At 37.1% G+C, this 10,708-nt stretch overlaps 1 long non-coding RNA gene across 1 annotated transcript in view; it reads left to right on the top strand.

Moving 5' to 3' along the window:
• Nucleotides 1-6,266, top strand: part of LOC129525645 (uncharacterized) — a 32,966-nt gene extending 26,700 nt beyond the window's left edge. Inside the window, exon 3 of the long non-coding RNA XR_008670074.2 lies at nucleotides 6,189-6,266. This is a non-coding gene — a long non-coding RNA (uncharacterized lncRNA). The remainder of the gene's footprint in view (nucleotides 1-6,188) is intronic.
• The last annotated feature ends 4,442 nt before the right edge of the window (nucleotides 6,267-10,708 follow it).

Below are 10,708 nucleotides of genomic sequence, written 5' to 3'. Positions count from 1 at the left end.
AGTTCTCTTTTGGATTATGATTGAACCCTGAATCTTTGCCCACTTGCTAGGGGCTTTGCATTGCTCTTCTGTTTGTACATAAATATGCCACTTTAAAATAGTTTTGTAGGAAATTAATTTTATTTTCAACTTATGCATAGTACTGACAGAGTACCATATGTCATTACTCTGTTTATGTAATGTAAGTATTTAGAGTGCCACAAAATATCATTTTCTAAAACTGCCATTGACCTAGCTTGTCTACTAATTTAGTTCTTTTAATATGGAGAAAAGCTGGGATGCTTCCTTTCCACTTTATCCTTCAGCTTGTATAATGGTAGCTCCAAAAGAGGCAAGTTTGGATGGAGAAGTGCCATTTTCTGGAAGGGTGTCATGTATTCTTCTTCATATATTCCAGGTTTCAGTTCCTTGTCCGATATGTGGATGCAGGTCTCCCAATCTGTGGCTTGTCTTTTCATCTTCCTAACAGAATCTCTGCAAAGCAAATCTTTTAATTTTGAGGAAGTTCAGTTTATCAATTTTTTTCTCTCATGGCATGTATTTTTGATGTCAAGGGAAGAACTCTTTGCTGCCTTACACCCCAGAAATTTTCTATTTATGAGTTCTCTATTCTGTTCCATGGACATACATGTCTATCTCTCTGCCATCATGCACTGTCTTGGTTACTTTTTGCTACACAATAAGCCTTAACATCAGCTAGAGTGATTCAGATCACTTTATTCTTCTTTGCCAAGATGGTTTACAGTATTTTTTAAGTTGCAAAAGTAATATATGAAGACATACTTGGAAAGTTTTTAAAATGATACCAGATTCATGTGTTTCTTGGTAGTATTATTTGGTAACTTTTGGAGAAAAACTCTTCCTTTTCAATCACAAAAGAGGGTATATATTGGTTTCCCAAATGTGCATATCCCTAATGAGCTTAAGACTAATGCTTCTAGCTACCCATTATTACCCAAGAGTTTAATGCTATACATGTTTTAAATGAAAAGGCTTGAAGCAAAATGTGGCTCTGGGTGTAATTCTTATATTGTCGTAGTAGATATTGGCAGGATCCTGTTGCTTTGCTTCCATTAGGCTGCAGGCCTAATCTTTGGTGTCATAGGACTGGAGAGAAGCTTGGAGAAACTTCAAAAAAGCAGTCCAGGCTTTTGTGAAGAATTACTCCCAGATAGTTACAAAGAGAATTAGCTCTATTTTCACATGTTTGGTTTCTCTAGTGTCAGAAAGGCTCACGTTAAGCTGATATTGTTCACACAATTTTGGAGATAAAGTGATTAAGCAGAAATGCCCACAAGCTATCACTTCCAGAACTGTAGAAAATATTCTACACAGGAAATTCTGGTGCTAGGAAATAAGTCATCTGTCTCCAGTTGATTCCAAGCTGGATATGTTTCTTGCAGCCTAAGGGAATTCAAAATGACCCTGTACTGATCCATATTCTGAATTTTTTGGCAAGGAGGTTGCTTCATCAAGGGACGCTGCATCCCAAAGTAGGTAGCATTTTGTACAGTGGACACTGAAGGAAAGCAGCACCATCTACAAAAATAATTTTGGAATATTTTTTGAAAAAATAATTGTTTCAATAAATTCCAAATGTATCCCTTCTACTGTATCATTTGGTTTAACAAACAGCATATAAAAACACAAGGGAACATACATTAGAACAAAAAATAGTGTAAAAGTGATATTAAGAAGCTTAATTATTATTTCTGCTAAGTAATTTGTAGATAGAAAGAGACTTGAGGATGTATCAGCTGGACCCACATTACCCAAAATGGAATATTGGTGGAAAAGATATCAATGAAGTAGAATGTCACTGATATTTATTGTTTTACCACCCAAAATCCTCCCTTCACCATTTTGTTTAGGGAGATTTTGCTCCCCTCACTCAAATTGTGGAGTCTGATGGAGTCTCACAATGCCCTTTCTCCTTCCACAGGAGTGATATATGACCCAGTTAGGTCAAATCTAGACTCTCAGCCATTAGCCAGAGTAGTTGTTCTAATACAAGTTCATGTCCCAAGCTGGGTTGGTCAGATCGATTTTCTAAGACTTCTAGCTGGGACTTACAGGTTAGTATCTGAATATTTGGAGGGGCTTGGAGACAGTATGCCAGACTCTTAGGGACAGTAAGGCTCAGAAAATGACAGATACAGAGCAAGACAAGATTCTTTGAACTGATTTTTTCCTAAGTCCTAGCTTGTTTTTTCTTTAGGTGGAGTTGGTTGATTGCAATTTTCAAATCTAACTTTCTTGCTGACATCCTTTCGACTTTTTCTGTCAGTTTTAGACAGCTGAATTCTCTATATTTAATTATGGATTTGTCTCTTTGTCCTTTCATTTTTATCAGTTATACTTCAAGTAGTTAAGTATTCTGTTATTAGGTTCATACACATTTTGGGTTGTTATGTCTTTTGGTGAATTGACTTTTGCATCATCAGGTAATGCCCATCACTGGTACTTCTGGTTCTAAAGTCTACTTTTTCAGATATCCATATGGCCATACTAGCTTTCTTTTTGATTTAGCACCTATGTATAGCAAGTACAACTTAAGTATAGTTCCTAAAACAATAACTTTATCTAGTTCATGTAAGAATCCTAATGCTTATAGGAATATTCTTCTGAATTTGTGAGAAAAACCTTATTTGAAAACAAAAGAATGTCCTTGAAAAAGATTTTAAGTAGATGGAGATTTATTAAAGGGTATATATGGCTCATAGAATCATGGCGGGCATTCAGGAAATAGTCTATGGGTTGAATGTTCAAGAATAGTTTCTATAACCACACAATATAACTGGCTCTCAAAGATAGTCAGTGCCTCTGGCATGAGCAGGAAAACGCAGAATCAAAGAACCATAGATATGAGGTCTGAGCCATTAAACCCCACCATCAAAATGGATGTGCTATACTTTGCCACCCTCTATAGGTAGCTTACTTTTAAAGCTTCACACATGTGTATAAGATTGGTGAAAATCAAACAATAACCAGAAATATATGCATTTAGACTAAAATATGTATGAATTTTTATTTGCTTTTTGCTTTCTTTTGTTCTGGTTCTTAGCTATCTATCCTTACTGAAAAGAGATATGTGCTAGAAAGGGGTAGGAATGATTATACCAAGCCAATTTACAGTTTCTGACACATTTCTTAGGCTGAGATAAGTTAAAGATTAAAGAAATTATTACAGATTCAAAGGATAAGAGAAACTAAGAGTATAAATACATACATGCATATGTATGTATATGTCTACGTATATGGTTGTTGAATATTGTAAAGTGGTCTATTTTCTGTTCCACTTTGAAATGAGAATGTCAGAAATTCATGGAAACATTTTTCGAAAGAAAGTGTAAGTGTTGGCCAGGCGTGATGGCTCACACCTCTAATCCCAGCACTTTGGGAGGGCAAGGCGGGAGGATCTCTTGAGGTAAGGAGTTCAAGACCAACCTGGCCAACATGGTGAAACCCCATCTCTACTGAAAATACAAAAATTAGCCGGGTGTGGTGGCAGGCGCCTCTAATTCCAGTTACTAGGGAGGCTGAGGCACGAGAATCGCTTGAACCCGGGAGGCAGAGGTTGCAGTGAGCAGAGATCACGCCACTGCACTCCAGCCTGGCCCAAAAGCAAGACTCCATCTCAAAAAAGAAAAAAAAAGTAAAAAGAAAAAAGAAAGAAAGTATAAGTATTTCTATTTTCTTCAGTTCAGTTATCCCTGTTTGAAATCCGATAGAATCTCTCTATTTTCTACTTTTAGTTCTCTTATTCTAGTAGACAGATGTTAAACTTTATTATTCGTTTGCCTTGTCTCAACTTGTATCATTGTATTCCCTTATTCTTTTGTACTATATTTTGAACTAGTTCCTACACTGAATTTTACAGCCATTTAATTCACTACTCAAAAGTATCTATACAGAAATTCACCTGAGCCTATTAAGGTTTTTATTACTATTTTTATCATTAGCTTTTACTTTTATCTAGCAAGCTTTAAAATCCTATGTGGTTAGCTTGATTGTTTATTGATACACTATATTCTAACATGTCTTTGAAAATATCAATTACATTTAGTCATTTTATTGGCTTTCCTCAAATACTTGGTCATTTCTATTTGTATACTTGTATCGCTTATCCTGGTTCTGATATTTGAAAAGACTCACTATTCTCCACAAACTATAATCACATAGGATTTTATTTAAAGACAAAGATGCAATAGAGTAAAACAGGGTGCAGGTAGGTATTAGAGATTAAAGAGACATTCCACAATGACTTCCTTTTAAGAAAATTTTTTTAAACACATTCATGGACCGTGCTGAGTCTCTGGCTTTAGCTGCCATGATCTATGCAGAAATCTTGGTCTAGGGGGTGCTTCTCCAAAAAAAAAATCACTATCCCTTTAAATAATCAAACTACTCTTGTCAAATAGGTTTGGCCAGTTGCAAAGCAGCTGTAAAGAAATTGGTCCTGTGGGTCACCAGGGAAGTGTCAGACCTTAAACATTGCATCATAAATCCCATGACTCTCATCTTGCCAAGAGTCAAAAACCAGAAATTCAGAAGTCCCAAGATAAAAAGACTGAGCTTTCCCAGTCCAGCTGTTAATCAACACTGGTTCCACCTCACTAACATTTTATATTGAAAGGCTTTATCCTGTCTGTGCCTGTCCTATCATCTTATGACAGTTTGTCTCTGGATCTTATAGAGGAAATATGGAAATGGGCTACCAGGATGTGGGTTTCAGTGCTAGTATTCTGGGTATAGGGCTTCCCATTGTTTTCTGTTCTCTGATATGGAAAGTACTGCTCAGTTTCTTATATTCAATAATACACATGTAATTCTCTTATTTGAAAGCAAACATTTCAGTAATCAGTATTTGTCTAAAGAAGCAGGGATGCAAGCTAGAGTCAAGAATGGTTGAGATTGGGGTGAAGTTAATCTACCTGGCTAATACTACTGTGATAACATTAAATGATAGTGTTGGTCCCTCTCTAACTGGTGTACTAATACAAGCTCATGTCCCAAGCTGGGGTGATCAGACTGATTTTCTAAGACTTCCAGCTGAGACTAACAGGTTAGTATCTGAATTTTGGAGCTGCTTGGAGACAGTATGCCAGACTCTTAGGGACAGTAAGGCTCAGAAAATGACAGATACAGAAACAAGATTCACCTCACAGTTCACAGTTTGTAACTCTCACAGTTTCCCAACTTTGCATTAACGAGCCGTCTCATTAACATATTTTACCTATTGTTATTTATTTCTTTTTGAGACAAGCTCTTACTCTGTTGCCTAGGCTAGAATGCAATGGCACAATGATGGCTCACTGCAGCCTTGACCTCCCAGGCTCAAGCAGTCCTCCCACCTAAGCCTCCCAAGTGGCTCGGACCACAGGCACGTGCCATCACACCCAGCTACTTTTTAATTTTGTATTTTGTGTAGAGACAGGGTCTTGCTACGTTGCCCAGTGTGGTCTCAAACTCCTGAGCTCAAGCTCTCCTCCTGCCTTGACCTCCCAAAGTGCTGAGACTACAGGCGTGAGCCACTGTGCCCGACGAATGAACAGACTTCAAAATACATTTTTTTTCTCCTCACTTCAAGAATGCTGAAAATTCTGGTTTGCCTACCATAACATTTTTATTTGCCATGCTCCTTCCTGCATATGGATTTTATATTTCCTGTTGTCTTTACCTTGAATACTTCTTTTTCTGCCTTTTTCACCTTGCTATAGCCCTGTAATTATTCATATCTTCCATGGAAAACGTCCTCTGATTCATCACCGTAATAAGTTGGTTTCCTCTCTTAGATTTTCATACAGGACATGAATTTGACCTTCTTGGATTTCTGACCATTGTTTTAATCCTCTATAGGATTTGCAAAGCTTCTTGAATCTGTGATTTAGTGTATTTTGTCAGTTTTAGAAAATTCTTAAGTATTACCTCAACTATAGCTTCTTTCTCTCCTTTTTTTTTTGGAGAGATTTCAGTTGCAATTACTTGAGATCTTTTATGGTTTTCCGCTGCCCTATTACATTCCTTTTGTTATTTTCCATCTCTTTTTCAATCTTTGCTTCAATCTCAACATTTTAAAGTTACCTAAGTTCCTGATTATCAGTGTGTTTTCTAATCTGTTATTGAATCCACCTGTTTCAGATATTATATTGTTCATTAATAAACGTTTTATTTTTGAATCATTTCAGATTTAAAGAAAAATAGTGAAGATACTATGGTGAGTCCACATATATTTCATATTCATTTTCCCATTATTAATATCTAATATTAATATGGCACTTTTATTATAATTAGTGAGCCAATATTGATAAATTGTTTTTAACTAATGTCGACAGTTTTTTCAAATTTGTTTAGTTTTTAATCCTTTTTCTGTTTCATAATTTCAACTATAATAACATATTACATTTAGTTGTCATGAGTCCTTAGGCTACTTCTGACTGTGGCAGTTTCTCAGACTTTCCTTGTTTTTGATTATCTTGACAGTATTGAGGAGTACTCATCAGATATTTTGCAGAATATCCCTAAATTAGAACGTATATGAAGTTTTTCTCATGATTAAACCGAGGCCGTATGTTTTTAAGAGTAAGACCACAAAGTTAATGTGACATTCTCACCACATTATCCCAAGGTTAATACCTACCTTCAATTTGACTCAGCACTGTTGACGTTAATCTTGATTAACTGGCTGAGGCAGAGTTTGATAGGTTCCTCCATTGTAAAACTAATCTTTCTTCCTCCCTTTCCATATTATACTCTGTGAAAGAAAATGAAAACGTGTAGCCCTCACTTAAGAAGGGCAAAGTATTGATGCATGTCATCAAGGGTAGAGTATCTACAGGATTTATTTGGAATTATTCCATGTGATAAATTTGTCTCTTCTCTTTCATTTATGTGTCTACTCAATGATTTATTGATTCCTCTATTGGTTCACATATATTTACTTTATACATTTGGTTAAAACCCAGTACTACTTTATTTTATCACTCAAATTGTTCCAGTAGTGGCCATTGCAAGCTCCTTCATTTTGCTCCTATGTCTTCTGACATACCCTTATCATTGTGTGTGTATGTTTTTTGCTGTTTTTTCTTTAACATATTCTTATACTCTAATACTACAGGATGTTCCAGGCTTACCTTGTATCTAACCTGAGTCAGTCCTATAAACAGATATTTCTCCAGGGGGTCTGGTTCTGGTCCCTTTTACTGAATAATAATATTAGAAACCAAGATCCGAGTGTCAGGTTTCCTTGTTGCTATGGGACGCCCATTGGTTCTAGCTTTACCACAAGGAGATATAAGCCTGAATACTATCCCATGTATTTAAAAATTTGTATCTCCATGTTTTTAATATTTAACCATCTGTATGGATATTAATCTAAACATGAGTTTACTCCAGTGCCTCCAAATCTTAAACGTGTTATCACATAGATCATTCTCGCCTCCTTCCCCTGCTTATTTAAAATCTCCAAATCTAACTGTAGGAATTCCAGCTACCAACATTTGCCATCAACCTTATGTAATTGTTCAGTTATACTGTTTACGCATAGCGGTTTAAGAATGATTAATTAACTTTACCCTTGTAGATGCTACTTTATCAACTGGAGCAATTATGTAGTTACTTTTTGCTGTTATTCTTACAAATTCCAGTCATTTCAACAGTTATTTGGGTTATCACCTTGTTACCCTAACCCTTGAACAAGTTTGTTTTATGCATTTGTAATTCATTTATATTCTTTGTCATTTTCTGAATTCTATGCTGGAATCTCCTGATCTCCTAAATTATATTTGATAAAACTTGTATACATTAAGGTAATTTTTCATATTATAAGCTTATGTAGACTTTGCCAAGTGCTTAGTGTCTAGTCCTCAATGTCATAGTATCAGTCCAGTACTCAACATTACAGTATTGTATATAAAAGTTTCACCTTCATAAAAAAAAAAAGAAAGCCCCTGTGTTTTACCAACTGAACAACTGCCTTCCTAAAACCCTGGAAAACTTATTTGTTTTCTGTCTTCACATAGTTTTGCCTTTTTCAGAATGTTATATACATTGCAATCATATAATACGTAGCTGTTTTAAAGTGCCTTCTTCCAATCAGCAATAGGCATTTAAGATTTATCTATGTGTTTTTGTGACTTAATGGCTCATCTCTTTTTTACCACTGAATAGACTCCATTTTATAAATATGTTGCAGCTTATTTATCTATTTATCTATTGAAACATCCTTGTTGCCTCTACCTTTTGGTGATTATCAATGCTATAAATGCTGTAAACATTTATAATGCTATAAAAAGGTAATTTTTGTGGACTTTTAAAAATCAGTTAGGTAAACACTTAGCAGCATGATTGCTAGACCTTTTGGTAAAAATATGTTTAGCTTTGGAAGAAATTGCCAAACTGTCTTCAAAATGTCCCAACAGTTGGCATTGTCAGGTTTGCTTTTTTTGTTTATTTTGTTTTATTTATATTTTAGGATTTTAGCCGCCCTAGTTAGTATGTAATAGTATCTCATTGTCATTTTAATTTGCAATTCTCTAATAACAAATAATATTGTACATCTTTTTATTTGCTTAAGGTATCTGTGTATCATCTTGGTCAGGTATCTGATATTCAGATATTTTGCCCATCTTTAATTGGGCTGTTCACTTTCCTGTTGAGTTTTAAAAGTCCATTATATATTTTAGATACAAGTCCCTCATCAGATATGTGTTTTGCAAATACTTTCTTGCAGTTTGTGGCTTATCTTTCCATTCCTTCAATAGTGTCATTAGCAGAGCAAAAATTTATAATTTTGATAGCCAAATTTGTGGATTGTCCTGTTAATGTTGTATTTAAAAACCCCTAATCAAACCCAGGTCATGCACACTTTTTTGTTTTCTTCAAGAAATTTTATAATTTGTATTTTACATTTAGCTCTATTATCAATTTTGAGTTAATTTTAATGAAAAGTGAAAGATGCTTAAGTTCATCTTTTACATATAGATGATATAGTTTAAATGTTTGTCCCCTCCAAAATCTCATGCTGAAATGTGATCCCCAGTGTTAGAGGCGGGGCCTGGTTGGAGGTGTTTTGATCATGGGGGCAAATCCCTCATGAGCGGCTTGGTGCTCTCCTCATGGTAATGAGTGAGTTCACACTCTATTGGTTCACATGAGAGCTGGTTGTTTAAAGGAGCCTAGCACTTTCTCTGTTCTCTCTTCTTGTCCCGTCTCTCTCCATGTGACACTCTCGTTCCCCTTTGCCTTCTTCCATAGTTGTAAGTTTCCTAAGGCCCTCACCAGAAGGAGACGCTGGCACTATGCTTCATGCACACCCTGCAGAACCATGAGCCAAAGAAACCACTTTTCTTTATATTATTACCCAGGATCAGGTATTCTTTTATAGCAATACAAACAAACTATGCAATGGGCATCCAATTGCTTCAGCGTGATTTCTTGTAAAGACTGTAATTTCTCAATTGAATTGCTTTTGCTTCTTTGTCAAAGATAAATTGACCATATTTGTTTACATGTATTTTGGGGCTTTATCCTGTTCTCTCGATCTGTGTTTATATTCTTACCCCAATGCCACATTTTCTTGATTATTGTAGCCTCATAGTAAGTCTTGAAGTTAGATTGTATCAGAATGCCAACTTTTGCCATTACGTTTAATGCTTGTGTCAAAAGAGTTTGTATTGGGTTGTTCAGGTCAACCTCCAGGCCAGTAGGTGGCACTCACAGATAAGATCTGACTGCCGGTGGCAGCAGCATGGTTTATGCCTGATCTTCACTTATGGAGGGAAGCACTCCAGGGCCTCAGACAATGGGCTTGTTCCCAGAACACAGCTTGGGAGAAGGGATGAAGCTAAATGGAGCTGGATCGAACAAGCCTGCTGCCCTTGGGTCCACTAATAGCACGTTCAAGCACCAACCCCGATGAGGGTAGCAGGGGAGTCATTGGGACCTTTATGAAATGTGCTGAGGTCCCTGAAAAGGGGTTGGGAGAGAAGGATGGGACTATCTCAGTGCTGTGGCCTTGGCAGGCAGGAATGTGATCTGTTTATCTGTCATATGCCCATCCTGGTGCTTGGGATATTCAGCTTGGTTAAACACTGCTGTTTACTTCCAAATTGCAATGTGGCATGGAGCCATAGGAGATGCCTGCTCCATGGCTCACCACTAAACTTCTGTGTGGTCTGGAGCACAGTGTAAAGTCTCTCCCAACAACACCAAATACAGCTCTACAGCTCTCCTGGTCTCCATGGCAGGAAAGCTACAACTTCATGCAGAGATGGGGAGGGACCCTACCTTTTGGGCAAGCTGGGGTCAGGAGTTCATGCTGCCGGTGGGCACTCAGCCACCCTTCACATTCCCAGGCAGCCTGCCTTCTAGTTTGCCTGTGTCAACTTCCCATGGAAGGAGAAATGGCAGCCTTTGCAGTGATGAGTGGAGAGGGAGAAGTCCTCCCCTCTATGCATGGGTTAGAGCACAGAGGTGACTCAGTCAGTGGGATGGGATTTTGCTTCTTGCTTACAGACTCCAGCACAGAATTTGTGTCTCTGGCGGATGGAGTTGCCAATCACAGCCCCATGTAGTGAGCTGTTAGACCCTAGAAGGCATGTGCTTTGGTTTCCTTTGTCCCAGGGGCTTTCCCTGTGGTATGCTACACTTTACTTTCCCTTAGGAGTAGTACTCCCTGAGGGCTAGATCCCTGGGAACCCTGCAGCTA

Source organism: Gorilla gorilla, chromosome 10 (genome assembly GCF_029281585.2).
Source record: "Gorilla gorilla gorilla isolate KB3781 chromosome 10, NHGRI_mGorGor1-v2.1_pri, whole genome shotgun sequence".
NCBI lineage: Eukaryota > Metazoa > Chordata > Mammalia > Primates > Hominidae > Gorilla > Gorilla gorilla.
This window is presented reverse-complemented; position numbering and strand designations above follow the sequence as displayed.